At 41.3% G+C, this 20,874-nt stretch overlaps 1 pseudogene; it reads left to right on the top strand.

The window, feature by feature from the left end:
* Positions 1–19,907, top strand: part of LOC103261050 — a 48,622-nt pseudogene extending 28,715 nt beyond the window's left edge.
* Positions 19,908–20,874: the final 967 nt, after the last annotated feature.

The raw sequence follows: 20,874 nt of genomic DNA, 5'->3' as shown, positions 1-20,874 counted from the left end.
CGGGCTCAGGCAATCCACTCACCTCAGCCTCCCAAAGGCGCAGGATTACAGGCTGAGCCACTGAGCCCGGCTCGGGATCCCATTCTTAAAAGAAACCACTAATCAATCTCTGTTAAAGTATCTCCAGTCTTTACAACAGGTCCAAAATATTGCCCACACCAACATCCAAGCCACCTTGCCAACTCCATCCTCCACACTGTGTCATCCATTCCAGCCTGGAAATTTGGTCTAGGTCAAAAAGCTCCAGAAGAAAAAACTAACCCCTGCCTGGAAAGAACCCTACAAAGTCATCCTCACCATGCCAACAGCACTCAAGGTTAGCAGAGCACCAGTTTAAATTCATCACTCATGAATCAAGAAGGCCAAAAAGAACAATATTGCCCCACCCTGCTTGGGCATATGAACTGAAAATCCTCTTACCTGCTGTTCTACTTCAACCACACCACAGGCTGGCCAGCCAACGTTCAGCTAAACCGTGAAACTCCAACTGCTTAAAATAGACTAATTTACTAGTTACTGTTATTAATTTTTTAAATACATTGTACTCATTCCTTAACCCTTGCCTTTGTCATTAACTGATGAGCCAATGAATTGACTCATGTGCAACTAAAAGAGGGGAATGAAATAGCTAATGAAATATGTAAAACAATTGCAGTAACTTGCTTGACATAAGTAACACTATTTTGTTGAAATCCTCCATCTTAGCTGTCTGCCTGACCTAAAAATGACCCCCCTAATTTTATATGTGTAATTGCTGTAATGTCCCCACAACCACAGACCCACAGCCGTGTTCCCCTGAGCTGATCATGCTGACCATTCTTGCTGGCCATTGAAAACTCCCTAGACACAAGTTCCATGTAATTGTATGCCTTGTTAACTGAGATTCAAGAAATTATTCCTTTTGTTTTTAGTTCCTTGTACCCTTGCCCCCTGCTATGTAGCCCACTTGCCTTTAAAATCTTATTGCAAGCTTCACTTAAATGTCAAGAGCTCTCTCAGCATGAGCCTACTCTTGACCCCTGTGTTAATAAAGAACTCTTAATTAAATTCTCTGCATAATGGCAATCTATCGTCTCGCACTCTAGTCATAATACCCTTGTCTCCCTCAGTGACATCTGGAAGGCACCGTGACATTCCCCTGATGGGAAGTCAGACATGCATTCTGGCAGCTGCTTTCTGAGTGGGGTGTGACCTCTGATGCTGGGAGTCAGCCTTAGAGGCCTTCACATTGACAGAGCCCAGAAGGCCGAAGACCCCATGTTGTGGAGCAACTGGGCAGCTGTTGTTTCTGCTTCTTCTACCTTCACTCTCGATCTCGCCACTGGAAACCTGGAAGTTGGAAGATGTAGAGTTCTATATGGGAGAAATAATTCTAACCAAATGGTAATACTTAGTAAAGGAAGGATTTGTTTTGTTAGAAGTATACTCTTCCATTAAGAGCACCTTGGCCTAATTTTCCCTTTGTTAAGAAGGCCTGTAATTTTGGTTAGGGATTGTGATTAAGATAAATTGAACCTGGAGAGGCTTTTGTTTTACAAACGTTGAAGCCCATTCTCCCTGACAAGGGATAATTGACACAGATTGTAAATACCAGGTGTGACATTACGGAAAGTGAGTCAGGCCAACTTGCAATTAAGAGACCTTGAGAATGTTGCTTTATCCCAGTTAATTGCAAATTGCTGTGTCACAGGTGTAACTTACAAAACAGGATAAAGATACATTGCCTGTCCAGTTCATTGACTTGAAACTGATTGTCTTGAAAATGAAAAACATGTTTTCACCTCAAGCCAAAATCTAGGGTATAAAAGGAGTTGAAAAAGACAATAAATCGGCTGGCAGCAGAGTCAGGTATCCCAAGTTTTTCTCTCTTTCACTGACTCCGTCTCTCCTTCAGGAAACCCGGACCTGCTGGAGCTGGTCTCTGGCACTCTGATTGTTTAGGAGATGTACTTGGCTTAGGGGTGCATTCCAATTGTGAGCCCCTAACAGCGGCTTTTGCCACTGGAGCAGGTGGCAATGGTAGATAGATTGGAGAATAAGGTGGTGGGGTTTCTGGTTCATCAGCCACAGTGGCTTGTCAGCCAACTCATCAGACTCTGATGGGTATTTGGACTGGGCTGTTTTGAGGGCTACCATACTTTTGCAATTGTCTTCCCAGCAAACTTTTAGCCAAGAAGGTCATGCAAGGATTGCATCCTGCCAGCAGTCAATATAAGGGAATTAGTCTGGGTGACCTGGCTCTCCTACTATAATTCTATATACTTTTCTAATGGTTTCTCTATCTAAGGGTCCCTCTGGCAGCCACCCAACCCCGAAAGAGGGCCAATCTATTTCACAGAATGTGCAGAGCTTTCTCTGAGACAGTTTGACACCATAACAATCTCCACAGAAACATTTGTCAAAGTTCTTAAGCATACAGTCAAGAAGGATATTCTTACTTTGGTTTCCACCCATTTCCTCCCCCTAACAGATGGCAAGCACACACAAGTGAGGGAATGAGGGGGTATGGGAAACAACTGCTTCATACTACTCCAGCCATACTCCTCATGGAGATATTTCAGACACCTCTTAGCAACTGGCAGGTTGGTACAAATCCTCAACCTGGACCAACCCTATGATGGGATTGGGACTGCCTTCAGCTGTAGGAGGTCATCATCAGCTTAGATCAGGACTCAGCACTCACCTTGGCTTTTGGCTAGGTCAGAACCCTTCTGCTGGCCATCTCATTCACACACAATCATATAGCACATTATCCAACTCTCCACCCTAATTTTAGGAGTCAACAGGTTTGTCTCGAGACAGTGTGTCCATCCACTGCCTTTCAGTCCTTTCCTTTGGACTCCAGGAGGTAATCAAGCTCCCCTTCTGCCATCTACTGGCAGGTCTATGCAAAGGCCCTTGTTCCTACCCTTTCTGTTTGGTGGTGCTCCTCATACCAGTTCCTTGTACCTCTTTTGGGTCCCTGTTGTGCTTTCAAGATAGGAGCCTCAGTGCACCAGGAGGGTCCTCCTTCCTATGGATCAAAAGTTCCACTGGGCACCAGGAAAGATTGCCTCTTCCATTGCTCCAGAGGTTATACCCTGCTGACAAAGGAGGTGGGACACAACATCTCTAAACTCTCCCTTTTCTGACGAATGCACAAAGAAATGTTGTGGGAAAACAGAGAGACCGTGACATTGAGGCTATCTCAGTAAGTAGCAGTTTATTAGTGCTAGTGTGACACAGTGGGCCAGTGCTCCAAGGCTGAGCAACCCAGAGAAAGAGGAGAGGGGTTTTATATGTTAGTTTAGGTAAGGAAAGGGGGTCGGGTTGTATGGCCATACATTTTTCTTTGTAATTTGCAAGGCTGTATTTAGCAAAACCAGATTTTCAAAGAACAAACTGTCTCTAGGTTATACATGACAAGCAGGGGTTGTAAACCAATAACTTCACAAAGAGAGGATGCAGGGGGTAAGGTTGTGAATTGATTACTATCTTGCACTTCCAGGAAAGTGCCTTGTGGCTATTTGGCTGTCCCATGTCTAGCAGGTTTGGAGTTAGCAGGTTGATTTTTAAAAAGGAATAATTTTGCCAGGCTCGGTGGCTCAGCCTGTAATCCCAGCACTTTGGGAGGTCAAGGTGAGTGGATTGCCTGAGCCTGTGGGTTCCAGACCCGGCCAGGCAACTTGGCAAGACCTCATCTCTACAATAAATAAAAAATTAGCAGGGCATGGAAGTGCGTGCCTGTAGTTCCAGCTACTTGGAAGGCTGAGGTGGAAGGATCGCCGGAGCCCAGTAGGTCAAGGCTGCAGTGGCTGGGAGTATGCCACTGCACTCCAGTCTGGGCGACAGAGTGAGACTCCAACTCAATAAATAAATAAATAAATAAATAAGTAAATAAATAAATAAATAAATAAAAAGGAATAATTTTAACTGTTTTCAGCCCCTCTCTGCCACAAAGTGAACTGCTAAAAAAAACCACGATATTTAGGCAATATTAAAATGACTGCTCAGAGCAGGCATAGTGGCTCATGCCTGTAATCTTAGCACTTTGGGGGGCAGAGACAAGAAGATTACCTGAGCCCAGGGGTTTGAGACCAACCTGGGCAACTTGTCCAGACCTCGTCTCTACAATAAATCAAAAAAATTAACTGGACATGGTGGCACACACCTGTGGTTCTAGTTACTTGGAAGGTTGAGGTGGAAGGAAGACTTCAGCCCATCAGGTCAAGGTTGCAATGGCCTGTGAAGCAGTGTGCCACTGCACACCAGCCTTGGTGACAGATTGAGACTACAACTCAAGAAAAAATGTTTCTCATTGGGTATATTAAACCCATGTTATGTCATTTCAATAAATAGTCTTTAAATAATATTTGGATTACATAAAATAATCTTAAATTTTTATGAAATCCTGGGAAGCAAGAAATCTTGAAGTGTCTGTTAGATATCAGCATTTTATAGATGAGACCCTTTATATAATTTTAGAAACATGTTGCCCCACATTACAATTCTTTTTAATTGAAAGTGATCCAGGTCAGGTGTGGTGGCTCAAGTCTGTAATCCCAGCACTTTGGGAGGCCAAGGTGAGAAGATTGCCTGAGTCCAGGGGATTGAAAGCAGCCTTGGCAACTTGATGAGATCTCATTTTGACAATAAATCAAAAAATTAGCTGGGTGTGGTGGTATGCACTTGTAGTTCCAGCTACTTGGAGGGTTGAGGCAGAAGGATTGCCCAAGCCCAGCAGGTCAAGGCTGCAGTGACCATGAGTGTGCCACTGTACTCCAGTCTGGGTAACAGAGTGAGAGTCCAACTCAAAACAAAACAAAACAAAACAAAGTGACCCAGACTTTCAATGACCTTCCAAAATAATTTTAAAGTTTCAAATCACTTAAAAAGCTTATTCATAAGCATTACCTTATTTATATTTAATTATTTAATTAAAATTTTATTTTATTTTATTTTACAGGTTGAACACTGCCCCTGGCCACCAAAGATTATTAAAGACCTATTTAATTTATGAGTACTCATTTACTTATAAGCCAATTTGGTAACGTGCTAAACAAAACTCATAACATATACATTATGCATAAACACATTTAAACTTACATACTTACACATAAACAAAGATTTAATAGTCTTTATCTCTGAACTCCAGCCATGAGACAGCAACAAACTCACCAGTCTACGAAAGATACCTGAATTTAAATTATTTTTGATAAGATCAGAACCTGTTTGTATGGCTAAAATTTGTTTGTTTAGATAGCCAATCTAAAAAAGACTGTGGACTAAAATTGGGGTAGAGCAGCTTCTATGGCAGTTTGATTTTTTTTTTAAACTTTTGTACTTTTTTTTGTTGTTTCAAAATGAGTCTTCAATATTTATATTTTAGATAGAACTGACTAAACTGTATAGCAGAATTCTCACTTAACCTTGAAACAGTGAGATTTATTACCAGCAAATTTAAATCAGGAAAGAAAAGAGAGATAGAGAGTTTAGAAGACTTTAACCCTGTAGTTGCAGGTTAACCATTTGAGCACTGAAATTTTTTAGCTGTAATTTGCCCATCAGCTTTTAAAATGTGCACAACCATAGGCCTTAATATTTAATCAGCTGGAGTTTCAGAGCACTTGACAAGTCATTGAACTTTTTTTCAAATACAAAATCAACAGTGAAACCAAAAGAAAAGATTGGACAATGACATAAATGTTCAGAGGAGAGACAGGGAGGGGTTGGTGGCTTTCTTCCACTGGGCTTTTGCTACTAACCCTTACACACATGCATACAAACACAAAGACAAATCCGACAAGAACTTTGTGGCCACAAATAGCTGCCAGCAGATGCTGATAATTGTTCAAAGACCTGATCTGTCATGCACACACATAATCAAACCCCAAGACTCAGCCTGCTGGGGTTTTAAAGATTTGTAGCATGCTTTCATTTTAAAACTAAACACAAAATCAGAAACAAAACAAACTAACTTATCCAAATTGCTTCCAAGCAAAAAGCCCTGGGAATTTTCTTTGAAAATCTGGTTTTGCTAAATACAACCTTGCAAATTCCAAAGAAAAATGTATAGCCATACAACTCTACCCCCTCCCTTACCTAAGCTAACATATAAAACCCCTCTCCTCTTTCTCTGAGTTGCTCAGCCTTGGAGCATTAGCCTGCTGAGTCACACCAGTGCCAATAAAATGCTACTTCCTAAGATAGCCTTGGTGTCAGCATCTCTCTGTTTTCCCGCAACACATAAGCATTAGCTTTAACTAGCTCTTTTGCATGGATAGGTTACAGAGAGTTCAATGAAGCACCTGCTGCATGTGTGCCACACTTGGGTTAAGTTTTATAGCCTTCTTATCTTGTCCCTGGAAATGATGTCACTTATACTGTCCTGGAAGTTTGATTCAGCATTTCAGTGAATGGCTTCTTTCTTGCTTATGTTCTGTGAGAAACAAACTCACCTGTCCAAAATCAAAGGATGGATACAAAGACATGGTGTGCAGCAGAAGCAAGACTTTAATGACAGTCTGGCAAGATCAGGTGTGTAGTGGGCAGGCTCAACAAAGCAGGAAGAATCAGCACATTTATCCCTAAAATGCACATCCCTCTCCTGGTGCCTCATTGGAGGAATATTGCAGAAGTTACAGGATCTCCCATATGATACCTATGTGACTTATTTTTATTGGCTTACAGAATCATTTCATTTGCATGTCTTATTTGCTAATTGGCTTACAGAATTACCATTCTGACTGAATCCCACCAAAAGTGTAAACATGAAGTTTGCCAAAATAACAAGTACACAAAAAGGAAGTGCAAAGAAGCAGGAAGTGAGAGACCCAAGAGACTCAAAAAGCTATACTTGGTGTAAAAGAAGCATTCACCATATTTTATATATCCCTACCTCACGTTCATTGTATTTTATACATCCCTGCCTCACGTTTGCACGTTCATTGTATTTTATATATCCCTACCTCACGTTCACTATATTTTATAAATTCTTAGTATTTTAAATCCTACCTCAGACCCTGTAGGACTAGGCACATTCCTTTGCCTGGTAGTGACTGTGGTTGTGAAAGTTATACAATGTTTCAAGCAGTGTTTGTACTTAAAACTTTGTTAAGCTTTTGTTTATCCCAATTGCCATGTTCACGTCTTCTACTTCTGCAACGGGGTGTAAATGTTAAGCAATAAGCCCCTTCCGGACATTCCTTTGCTTAGATGGTAGACTCTGGCGCCAGCCACGCTCCTGGTGGGCTCTGTGATGTTTCAAACCTCCTGCTCGCATGCCAAAGTTAATTTACGCACAGTGACTGTGTAAACTTAGCTTATCTGGCATTCCACTCTGCCCGTTTAGCCGTTTCCCATCAATCACAGGCAACTGAGCTCAAGCCCCTGCAAACCAAGAACGAACCAACCAATCTCAAGCGCCTCTGTCCTTTGACATCATCGTGGACCTGATTAGGGACTAATTATGCAAGGTCTGCAGACTTCGGTTTCTACCTCATGACCTCTTTTGATTGGTTAATGTTGTAAGCCTAGGAAAAACCAGTCACGCCCAGCCCCTCCCTCTGTAATTGTGCATAAAAACTGCTTGCTATACTGGATCAGGGCTCTCAAGCTCGAGCTGCTGCGTTGGTTTTGGTTTGTGAGCCCAGACTCGAGCCTGAATAAAGACCCCCGTGTGTTTGCATCGGAGCTGGCTCTTTGGTGGTCTCTCGGATTTAGAATTTTAAGTTTAACAGAAGTGAATCAAGAAAAGAGAAGCACAATGCATTTAGACACCATCTTGAGAACTGAAGATAAGCTAGGCTCCAATTTGAAAATAAATCATCAATCTTATTTCTCACTGTTCTGTCTTGGGAGGTTGATTAACATTCCCTCTTATCATGATGTGTCTCAGTAATTCATTGCTTTTCATGGCTGACTTATTTTATGTTTCTTGGATCTGCAATATTTTATCTATCTGCTTTCCAGTTTATGGCACGTAGGTTGCTTCCACCTTTGGCTATTATGGACAGTGCTGCTATGAACATTTGTGTACAAACTTCTCATGTATTTTTATTGTTTTGGGTTACCAATCTAGGAGTGGAGTTACTGTATTCTATGATGACTCTATGCTTCACTTTTTGAAAACCTGATACAGAGACCAGCTAATGCCTGTCCATATTGCCACAGCCCCTAGAGAAGGGCATGACAAGGGTTATTTAAGCACTCCTGTGCATTCCTGAAAGCTAACAAAAGGTTCACTTCTCCTTATCTCCTATTCACTCCCAGTTAGTAGCTTCAAAGGACCCTTAACTTCCCCTGCAGACTAAGCAATAAACTGAGAGATATATTCCTGAGCATATCCCTGAGAGTATGCATTCCCAGTAAGTAGCTTCAGGGGATTCTTGACTTCCCTGCAGATATGTCCAATCAGCTGAAAGATGTAAATCCCCATTTACTCCCTTTTCTTAATGTCATAGGATTGAATAGCATAGTTGAAAGGAGGTACCTATAGAAACCTAGAATAAACTTAGTTTAGCATAGTTTTTTTGCCTCAGCATAGTCATTTTTGCTCAGACTTTAACCCTGACACTCGTTGAATCTAGCATAGGTTAGACACAGATAAGTTTCCAATAGGTAGCGTTTAGAAGGCATTCAGACATTTCTAAACTACATTTTACAGCAGATCAAGGGCAGCCTACTCCAACCCCTTGGCAAATCTCCATCAGATGAAAGACAAGGACAGCTCAACAGCCCAACATTTCAATTCATGATTTAGCATAATAATCTCTAGGAAACTTTCAGGTTTCTTGTGGAAAGCAGGTCAAAAATTACCCCTTGGCAGGCCAAAGTCATAGAAATGATAATAAGACTACCTTTCAGTCAAGGAACTTGTGAATTGAAATGTCTAACATGTCTCTTGCAGGAAAAACCTCTCTGGGCCCAAATCCCCAAGTTAACCTAATCAGCCCTGTGTCACCTATGTGACACAGACAGAAACCCCCTCACCATCCCATGGAAGCACTCAAGTGACTAACCCACCCATCTGCTTGCTGTCCATCACCTGACATCAGTACCTGCGCTTACCTGCCTCTTAGTGATGACGTGTAGCAGACCACCACCCAATCACCTTAATGACCTTCCTCTATCAAAAGGAAGGGTTAAAAGCATTCAACCTCAAGCAGCCAGCTGCCATTACTAGACCATTGACAGCACCATTGCTTTGCCAAGCTATGGTCAAGTCATGTTTCCTGGCTTTGGCCCCCTCCCCTACCTTGGGGAGGTGAATTTCCTCTTTTTCTCTCTCTAATTTACTTTCTAAATAAACTATATTTTCTAATCTAACTTCTATGCAACTCTTTGCATCTTTCATGCAACATCAGATCACATAACAGAAACCCACACCCCGGCAGGCCTAGAGGCCCCGCTGGGAGTGTGACCTAACAACAGTATTAATTGTAAGGCAAGTATGGAGAAAGAGAGGCTGAGCTGAGTGATTAAAGAAAATTTATTAGAGGGAAAGGAAAGAAAGGCTGTCCCTAAAGAAGAACCAGCAGTTTTGTTCTCTTGCAGTCCCCTTATAAAACCCCAGTCGAGGCTTATAGGGCTCCGAGAAGCATTTTAGGGAATGAGAAGCAGTTTAGGGCTTTTGAGTTGTTAGTTGCCTAACCTTGAGATGCAGATGTCAGCACTATTGAGGGCTGCTGGTCCCAGGACCTTGAAGTGCAGATGTTTGCACTAAACTAGCCACTATCAGGGTATTGTTAATCATTTGTCTCTGAAATGCAGCCTTAGGAAAGCAAACATTGACAGTCAGTACCAGGATGTTATCAGTCACATGGTTTTGGGATGCAGTCTCAGGAAAGCAGATATTGGTAGTAAAGCAATTAGTATCAGGACGCTGTTAGAGCAAAGTATTAGCTTTATGTGTCATTGCAACTTATGCTCCATTTGTGAGGCTTTCATGATGAGTTGTTTTAACTACAACCTCCTCTCCCATCCCCCTACAAACCCTATCATTAATGTAATCATAAGTTTTGTGATTTGTATAACTTTTGTGTAATTTGTGATGTCTTAGACCTTGTAAACTCCCTTTACTCTATGGCAAGCTTGATTAATGTTTCTGCTGGGCCTTACTGATAAAAGTTGTGAGATACTTCTGGTACCTGGCACCAGGAAGTCTGGACCATAAAATGTCACTATTGATAAAATGCAACTGTAACATACATTCTATGCAAAGCTCTGCTGGTCATGTGGCTAATGTATAGGCACCAAAAACTCTGGACTTATAAAAGTGAACTGTAAAGTCTGAGGGGTGAGCACAATCTTTTTTTTTTTTTCCGAGTCAAAGTCTCACTCTGTCATCCAGGCTGGAGTGCAGTTACACACTCACAGCCACCAGTCTTGACCTGCTGGGCTCAGGCAATCCTTCTGCCTCAGTCTTTCAAGTATTTGGAACCATGGGAATGAACCACCATGTCCAGCTAATTTTTCTATTTTTATTGTAGAGATGAGGTCTCGCCATGTTGCTCAGACTGGTTAAACCATGAGCTCAGGCTATAGCAGAATGGGGCCGATGCTCAAATATATTTCTTGTATGATTGAGTGAATGAACGTAAAAACACATGAGTAACTGCTTTGGGATCAGCAGTTGGCCCCATGGTAATCACCTGGAGTGACAAATTGTCTCTTTCCCACTAACCCTGTGGCAGAAAGGGGAGGTTGATAGCAGTTAAAGGTATTTCCTTTTGAAAGCCAAGCTGCAAACTTTAAAGATTTGCCAGGAGGCCAGGCCGGTTTTGTTTAAGAAAAGTCAAATGGCCAGACTGGCCATTTCATGGAAATGCAAAAGAGTAACTAATTCACAGACTTATCCAAAATCCCTTTTGAAGTTAACAGTCTACAATCCTACACTTTGCATTTCCTGGAAACCATTTATTCTTTAAAAAATCTAATTTTGCTGAGTGCAACTTTGTAAGATTCCAAAGGAAATATGTAATCACTCAACACGACCCCCTCCCTTACCTAAACAGGGGTATAAAACCCCACTTCTCCCATGCTGGGGGGCTCGACTTGGATGCTTTAGCCCTTGAGCCTGCTGGCATAATAAAGCTGCCACTTCCTATAATAGTCTTGGTGTCACGGTCTCTCTATTTTCCCGCTGCAAGGCAATCCTCTTGCCTCCACCTCCCGAAGTGCTGGGATTACAGGTGTGAACCACTGTGCCTGGCTAGAGTAGAACCATTTTAAAGAGGCCAAAAGCCTGGCTCTGCTCTCTGGTTTTGATTTGCATTTCTCAAATGAATAATAATTTTGAACATTTTTCTTGTATTTATTGACCACTTGTGTATCTTTTTTGGAGAAATGTGTATTCAGATAATTTCCCCTTGTTTTAAACATTGCATTTTTTAAAAATATTGAGTTGTAAATGTACATATATTTTTATACAAATCCCAGCTTAGATATAAAATTTGCAAATCTTTTTATCATATTTTATGGATTATGTTTTTACAAATATTTTTCATTTTCATAAAGTCTAATTTATCTATATTTTCTATTATATTTGTGGTTTTGGTATTAAATCTATGAAACCATTGCCTAACCAAAGGTCACAAAACTTCATTCCTATATTTTCTTCTAAATGTTTTTAAATGATAGCTCTTATGTTTAGGTCTTTAATCTATTTGGGGTTAATTTTTATAAATGATGTAAAGAAGAGGACTAACTTTATTCTGTGCATGTAAATATCTATTTGTTCCAGTGAGGCAAAGTAGTTAGTACAGGTTAGACATAGATAGATAGATAAATTCCAAAAGGTAGATTTTGAGAAGCATTCAGACATTTTTTTTTTTTTTGACTCGGAGTCTCACTCTGTTGCCCAGACTGGAGTGCAGTGGCACACTCCTGGCCACTGCAGCCTCGACCTGATGGGGTCCAGTGATCCTTCCACCTCAGCCTTCCAAGTAGCTGGAACTACAGGCATGCACTACTATGCCCAGCTAATTTTTGATGTAGTGTAGAGATGAGGTCTCTTCAAGTTGCCTGGGTGGGCCTCAAACCCACGGGTTCAGGCAGTCCACTCACCTGGGTCTCCCAAAGTGCTGGGATTATAGGCTGAGCCTCTGAGCCTGGCTGCATTCAGACATTTTTAAAAATTACATTTTACTGCTGGCCAAGTTGGCAGCCTTCCCCACCACCTCAGCAAATCAAAAGACAATTCCATCAGATGTAAGAATAGGATAGTCCAACATTTTTTTCTTCTTTTTTTCTTTGAGTCACCCAGGCTGGAGTGCATGGCATGCTCACACCTCCCCAGCATTGACCTACTGGGTTCAGGTGATCCTTCTGCATTAGCCTTCAGCCAAAACTACAGGCACATACAACCACACCAGCTAATTTTTTATTTATTGTAGAGATGATATCTCACCAGTTTGCCCAGGCTGTTCTTGAGCCCGTCGGCTCAGGCAATCCTCTCACCTCGGCCTCCCAAAGTTCTGGGATTATAGGCTTGAGTCACTGCATCTGGTGAGCCCAATCTTCCTTTCTTTCTTTCTTTCTCTCTTTCTTTCTTTCTTTCTCTCTCTCTCTCTTTCTTTCTTTCTTCCTTCCTTCCTTCCTTCCTTCCTTCCTTCCTTCCTTCCTTTCTTTCTTTTCTGATGAGTGAAATAAGGAGTTTATTAAGCAACAAAACTCTCTGGAAAAAGAGAGGGTGCCAAAAAATCCTGAGCCCAATCTTTCAATTCATGGTTTAGCATAATAATCTCTAAGAAACTTTCTAGTTCTCTGTCAAAAGTGGAAGGTCAAAGACCACCCCTTAACTGACCAAAGTCATAGAAATGATAATAAGACCACCTTTTAGCTAAGGAACTTGTGAATTGGATACATCTGTCAGGTCTCCTGCAGGAGAGGATGTGATCAGGAAAAGACCCCTCTCCTTGTCTTCTCCCATCAGGATCCCAGAGATCTCTCTGGAGCCATGGTTACCTGGAATCCACCCATTAGCATATCAATAACTAGGTAGCTATATCTAGTTTGGAGCTGAGAGCAAAAGCACAGTTTTTCTTCTTTGAAAAACTTGCCCATGGCAGGTCTTTCTGGCGTGAATCTTCCTTCTTCCCTTTCCTCTTTTTCTCATTAATAATCTCTGTTTGAAAACCTTGCTGGCCACTCTAAAATTCATTTTAGAAACAAAGAATCCACAAGTCTTGTACCACACCCCACATGGCATCACCAGGACCATATGTTGAAAAGACTATTCACTCCCCATTGTCTTGTCACCCTTATGATAATCATCACAATTACAGTTTTTTCGTTATTGTAGCTGGCTGCATGGTCTCAGTTGGTATAACAACCTTCTTTTACTACCCATTCTGAACTCCCTTAGCCTTCAGTAAGCAGGTCTTGGTTCACCTGGTATTGGTTCTTTATATGGTACAGTGTCCCAAACCTTTATTTTTGAAGGAATTGAGTCATTGGCAGTCACGCTTAAATTGGGTTATTGTCATTTTCTATTAACTTTAATCACAAGGAATAATAATAAGTGGGACTGAAGACATTCTGAGAGATCTGTATTTCACAAGCCTTTTTACTTTTATTGGGATGCAGAAGGAACTTCCCCTTGGTAGTCAGGACCAACTGCCACCACCAGTACAATAACTTTCTTCTTTTCCTATTCATTTAGAGGCACGAGGAGCCTCACACATTAAACCATGTGTGACTGGCATAGAAGTCGACAAACTGAGGACTAAATGCTGCCCTTTTTCTTTGCCTTGCCAAATTCCTAACTAAGGGGCCTGAAGAGACAGATTTTTAAGTTAATTACATACAATGCTTCCTTTCCAACCTGACTATGGCATTACATCACATAACAGATAAAGAAGGAAAAAAATTCCAAGTATTTTATAACTCTGTAAAACTGTCTCTTGGGAATTCAGGACTCTGGACAATTTTTAAGATACCTATTTTTTCTGAAGTCAGCTGTCTAAGAAGCTTCATCTACATATCAGTAGACTTGACTCCCTTATCAGTCCTCAAGTCACCCATTTCCTTTATTGCTTTCAAAATTCCTTAGATAGTTCTTGCTAACTAATTAGCAATCAAGAAATCTTTGAATCCACCTGTAGGCTGCAAGCCCTTGCTTGGAGACATTCCACCTCCCCAGGTTGAACCAGTGTAAATCTCACATGTATTGATTTATGATTTTTTGTAACTTTTGCCCTCCTAAAATGTATATAACCAAGCTACAATTCAATCAAGGTGGGCATATGCTCTCAGGACCTCCTGGGGATGTGTCACAGGTTGAAGGTGATTCACATTTGGCTCAGAATAGAATATCTTAAATACTGTTACACAGTTTGGCATCCTTTGTCAACAAAATTAGTGCCTGACCAGGGGTTTTAGAGGAGACTCAGGCACATGAAGGAGCTGCCAACACCCAGAACTAAGGTACCAGCAGGGGCCTAATAAAACCCACAGACCTTGAGTTTCTCATTGAGTGGACTTGGTGCATCCTACTGAGCCCCAGACACCCGTTTTAGCTATGGTCCTTTTGGTTTATTCTGAGCTGGTTTTTTGCTAGAAAACTGTAGATTCTAATTTTGACTTCAACGGTGCAATTTAAAGGATCTTCCCCATTGCCTCTTCTCCCAAAATTAATCTCAATTGGCTAAGAATAAAAAAAGACAGAGAGGATTAAAAGGACAGGCCAAGAGTGGAAAATACATTTTTAATCTTCTTCCTAAACCTTAATACAATGATGAGAAAGTAGAAGCTACATTTTTGGAGAAATGCACATTTTAGGTAAAATTAACTTTGCCAACTTTGTCTTTTCAGAAACAGACTTCCTGGTGCCAGGGATCAGAGATATCTCAAAGCAGCAATCAACTTGCCTAGAGTAAAGGGAATTTACAAGGCCTAAGACATCATGCATTGGGAAAGGATTGCAATTGCAAAAGTTATGACCACTCAGAGGGGGAGCAGGTGGGAATTCAATCTTCCAGTAAATTGGGCAGTATCTACAGGGAAGCCAAGAATCCCCCAAAGCTACCCACTGGGAATGCCTAGGAGATAAGGGGAGGTGCATCCTCCATTAGCTCTAAGGAATGTCATTTGGGAAGGTGCAGGAGAATTAGAATCCTTATCACATCCTTTGTAGCAGGAAGACAGAGAGATCATGACATCGAGACTATTATAGGAAGTGGCACTTTATTACACTGGCTGTCCCAGAGGGCTCGAGGGGCTAATGCGTCCAAATCGAGCCCCACAGAATGGGAGAAGTGGGGTCTTATACCTTCATTTAGGTAAGGGAGGGGGGTCGTGTTGAGCGATTACACATCTCCTTTGGAATTTACAAGGTGGTGTTCAGAAAAATTAGATCTTTTAAAGAACAAATGATTTCCAGGAACTGCAAGGTTGTAAACCATCAAATTCAGAAGAGGGGTTTTGGATAAGTCTGTGAATTAGTTACTCTTTTGCATTTCCATGATAGCCATCAGTCTCTAGCCATTTGGCCTTTTTCAAACAAAACTGGCCTGGCAGGTCTTTAGAGCTTGCTGCTTGGCTTTCAAAAGGAAATACCTTTAACTGCTACCAACCCCCCTTTCTGCCACAACACCTTCTCTAGGGGCTATGATAATGTGGGCGGTCATTAGTGGGTCTCTGTGTCACAGGTTCTCTAAGACATCTACAGGTTGTCGATAAGGAAGTCACAGCAGTCTGTCTACCTGATTACAACATCTCTAAGGAAAAGAATTTAAGCCAGGGCTTTGGGAGCTATGACACCACACTCACCTAAAGTGTAGGCCTGCTGTCTGTGGGGGGGGGTGAGGTTCTCTTAAATAAATCTTTTCTTCTCTCACCTCTGTGCGTTGCAATTCTTTGCATTTACTTAGATCTCTGGGTTGCCAGCATGCACCTCTGGCTTGCAGGCTCCAGCGGTGCTGCGCCCTCTCTCTGCTGCACCACCCCTAACCTCTCTCTACATCCATCCACCCTCACCCTATCCAGACCCTAACAAGGATGACCCTTTTGGGCACCCCTGTTGCTTCTTTGACACTTCTACCTGCAGACATTTGTATAAATGAAAAAGTTCATAGGCATGTCCAGTTTTCTAGTACTCCCAATGACTGCATTTTATGTTCTGTTTTGGTGCATATTTTTAGCAATGGGCAATTTACACCAAGAAAAAATTCAAAACTCAAAGGTTGACCTGCAACTATAGAGTTTAAATATAGTTTCCTAAGTTCTCTATTTTTCTTTTCCACCTGTTTTAAATAGGCTGCAATTTTTCTTCTGGTATTAAGATAAAATCCACTGTTTCAATCCAATCAGGGTTTTTTTGTAAATGGATGAATTTGTATTGCTAGTGATAGGACTTTATTTATTTAAATGTATGTGACTACAAGTCAAGGGAAGAAAATTCAGGAACTGTTATGGTCTGAGTAATGCTCGACTGCTCCCCTTGATACCAATAAATCAAAGGGGCAGGGAACTGGTAGAAAGAAATTTATTTCTGAGTTTGAATCCAGGGAGCAGAGCCAGATGTGAGGTCTTTCTAAAATGGTTCTGTTCACCCTCTAGGTTTTTACAGTTCACTTTTATAGTCCAGAGTTGTCAGTACCTATTCATTAGCCATGTGGCCAGCAGAGCATTATAGAGAACTTGAGTTTCAGCCACGTTTATTGACAGAGACACTTTTCTGTCAGTCTTCCTGGTGTCAGGTATCAGAGATATCTCATAGCTTTTATCAGTAGGGCCCAGCAGAAGCGGCCAGCAACCTTGCCATAGAGCAAAGGGCCTAAGACATCATGCATTATGCAAAAGTTATACAAATCACAAAGCTCACAATTACATTGATACAAAAGTTTATAATTCACAAGGCCTATGATTACATTGATACTATATTATTCAAACTTATAACCACTCAGAAAAAGGGAGTAAAAGGAGATTTGCATTTTTTAGTTGATGGGACATAGACTACAGGGAAGTCAATGATCTCCTGAAGTTACTCCCTGAGAGTGCAAAGGAGACAAGGGGAAGCACACCTTTTCTTAGCTCTCAGGAATATTGTTCAGGAATGTACAGGAGTACTCGAGGGGCTGTGAAAATATGGACAAACATTAGAGGGTCTCTGTATCAGAACCTGGTTTGCCAGCAAATGGCAAGAAGTTCTTACCAGCCAGATTTTGGGCTGCTCTCTCTTTGTGTGTGTACTGCAGTAAATGGGCAGTAAAAATCACCCATTTGTCTCCTCAGCAGAGTTTTGATTAACAAGAGAAAAGGAATTTTATGACTAGTCTTGGATTACAGTGACTCTGGTGTACTTTCAGTGCTTTGTGAGGTGAATATTCATATTGTTGATCCCTTTCCTCTCAGAAATTTGTTTTCCTTTGTTGCCGTCTTTCTCTGTCATATAGAGGAGTACTATAGAATACAGTTTCCCTCTTATCTTGTTTTACAACTTGAGAGCTTGACTTTGTAACTATGAAGGGATGCTCTCTGTCTTTACCATGCAGAGGGTATAAATTTTGGGGGTCACACTGATGTGGCAGGAGAGGGGTTGGTTGTAGTTAAAGGTATTTCCTTTTGAAAGTCAAGAGGCAAGCTCTAAAGCTGATTTTATTTGAAAAGGCCAAATGGCTAGAGATTGATGGCTATTATGGAAATGCAAAAGAGAACTAATCCACATACTTACCCAAAACCCCTCTTCTGAAGTTGATGGTTTACAACCCTGCAGTTCCTGGAAACCATTTTTCTTTGAAAGATCTAATTTTTCTGAACACCACCTTGTAAATTCCAAAGGAGATGTGTAATCGCTCAACACGACCCCCGTCTCTTACCTAAACGAAGGTATAAGACCCCACTTCTCCCATTCTGCGGGGCTCAATTTGGACACATTAGCCCCTCAAGTCCACTGGGCCAGCCAGCGTAATAAAGTGCCACTTCCTATAATAGTCTCGGTGTCACAATCTCTCTGTCTTCCCACTACAACATTAGGTCTGAAAAGACTGGGAGTCCGAGACACATAAGATTTTTAAGCAGCATGCTTTTTTTTTCCAAACAAGTTCTTAGGGGAGTTTTGTCTTAGAAGGCCCCATTCCTTTGAGACTTTTGGTGTCTTTTGCTACATTAAGTCTATTTCTGGGAGTAAATTTTTGGGAATCGTGAGGATTGCCCTCTCTGGGAATACCTATTGCTTAAATGTAAAAACCTAGAAATTACTATCTAGGCTTTAAAGAGGCACTTTAAGTTGAGTTGCTATTGGAACAAAATGCAGCATTAAAAATAAAGATTTTGAGCTCCCTCTTCATTTTTTTACAGAGTCTCATTCTGTCACCTAGGCTGGAGTGTAATGGCATGATCAAGGCTCACTGCAGCATCATCCTCCTGGGTTCAAGTGATCCTTCTGCTTAGCCGTCTGAGTAGTTGAGATTACAGGTGTCCACCACTATGTCCGCCTAATTTTTTAATATTTTGTAGAGACAAGGTTTCATTATGTTGCCTAGGCTGGTCTCAAACTCCTGGGCTCAGGCAATCCTCCCACCTCAGCCTCTCAAAGTGCTGGGATTATAGGTGTGAGCCACTGCACCTGGACTAGAGATCTCTCATTCCAAACAATTGATGGAAAGGTTAAATTAAAAGAAAGATGTAAGAGTGTCATGGCTAGCCTTAAGAATTATCTTCTTTCTGGTTTGGTATTTGTGTTTATCTTGGGTATCTGATTTTTGCCATTTAAGGCACTTGGAAGGATACCTTTGGTTTATAAACGGGGCCGGAGCATGGTTAAAAGTCAGAAATACAGCAGCGGTTTGTCCCAGTTAAATTCTGGCAATAAAAGGTATTAAAAGATTTTTGAGCGAAGAGAAGATTGAGCGCTTGGTGCTGCATTGCCAATCTCCAGCAGCAGTTTTCTTCTCCACATAGAACCCAGGAGTAGGAGACTCAAAATCTTTTCTCCCTCTCCCCTCCTGGTTACAAAACACTTGAAATACATAAGTTAGTGGAACTTTGCTTGAGAGAGATTTTTTTGATCTTCAGTTACATTTATCAGCTCTGTGAGGAACCTTATCATCAAAAACAATGTTACTAACAAGACAGATCCTCACTCCATGAACTCCTGTGTATTCATTAGGAATCTTAACACTCTTGTGATCAAGAAGCCTGATGTGGAGGCAAGTTTTTCAAAATATGGCAAAACTGTGGGCTGCTCAGGTCATAATGGCTTTGCCTTCATTAGAGATGTTAATGAGAGGAATGCCCCAGCTGCTGTAGCAGGAGAGGATGGCAAAATGATTGCTGGCCAGGTTTTAGATATTAATGTGGGTGCAGAGCAAAAGTGAACTGAGGAAAAGCAAGTGTGAAATGATCTGCAGAGGAGATGTACAGCTCCTCTTTTGACTTGGACTGGGACTTTCAGCAGGATTATTATGACAGGATGTACAGTTGCCCGGCATGTGTTCCTCCTCCTCCTATTACTCGGACTATAGTGCCCTTGAGACACCAACATCTATCAGGAAACACCTCACGAAGGGGAAAAAGTGACTTCAATTCTAAGAGAGGTCAGCGAGGATCTTCTTCCAAGTCTGGACAGTTGAAAGATGTTGACCTTCAGGTCATTAAGAAGGAATTGACTCAGATAAAACAAAAAGTAGATTCTCTACTGAAAAACCTGGAAAAAATTGAAAAGGAACAGAGCAAACAAGCAGTACAAATGAAGAATGATAAGACAGAAGAGGAGTAAACTACCACCTCTGTGAAGAAAGATGAAACTAACACGAAGATGAAGTTTGAGGAGGGTGCAGATGACTCTTCGGAGGAGGGGGACCTACTGGATGATGATGATAATGAACATGGGAGATGACCAGCTGGAGTTGATCAAGGATGATGAAGAGGAGACTGAGGAAGGAGAGGGTGACAGAGACAGCACCAATGGCAAGGATGACTCTTAAGCTCATAGTGGGGTTTAGAGATCTTATCCTATTTTTTCTTTAGCTAGGCATGTCTAAGATCAAAATTTTCACCAGATCCTCTCCCCTAGTATCTTCAGCACATGCTCACTGTTCTGCTCATCTTTGTCCCTCCCATGTTCATTAATACATACTGCCCCGCGCCTAGTCCTATTTTCTCTTCCTTTGATCCTCCTAGTAGTTTTGTTAAGTCTTACCCCATAATTTTTGCTTTTAATTTTGATAACTCTTTATGACTTAAAAATAAAAAGGATGTATGGGGTTGTGTTTTTTTTTTAATAAAAAAGACTTTTGTAGAGCTCTATGAATAAAAATTAGCTTAATTAAAAGCTAATATCCAAGCCATACATATGAGGTCTGACAATTGAGTTGGCAAACTCATCCTAGAAAAAGTGCCACATACCTCACTGCCAAATATCAAAACACTAACCTTTGAAGTACTCCCCTTGGGAAGCTATGCACTGATACCAGTGCTTAGTCCTCCCATCAAAGCAATTTTGGAACTCTTTTTCTGGAATGGCCATCAGCACTGTCATTATATTACCCTTGAAGTCCTGAATGTCATCAAAATGTCTTTCTTTCAATATTTCCTTTATCTTCAGGTAAAGGAAAAAGTCATTGGGGACCAGATCAGGTGAGTAGGGAGGGTGTTCCAACACAGTTATTCGTTTACTGGCTAAAAACTCTCTCATAGACAGTGCTGTGTAAGCTGGGGCATTGTTGTGATGCATGTGTTTCTTCAGGACCATTTTTGTATACACCTTTCTTATGCCAAGATTTTCATTAAGATTTTTCTAACTGTTTCTGCATGTTTATTTGGTTTGCTATGCTTCTCACAGTCAGCTGACGATTTTCATGCACAATTCAGTGAATTTTTGCAATATTTTCATCAGTTCTGCTCATTACTGGCCATCCTGACTTTTCATCAGTGACACTTTCTCTTCAGAAA

Source organism: Carlito syrichta, unplaced genomic scaffold, assembly GCF_000164805.1.
Source record: "Carlito syrichta isolate Samal-C Ts95f unplaced genomic scaffold, Tarsius_syrichta-2.0.1 Scaffold303576, whole genome shotgun sequence".
NCBI lineage: Eukaryota > Metazoa > Chordata > Mammalia > Primates > Tarsiidae > Carlito > Carlito syrichta.
The sequence above is the reverse complement of the archived record's forward strand: the minus strand, read 5'-3'. Positions and strand labels throughout refer to the sequence as shown.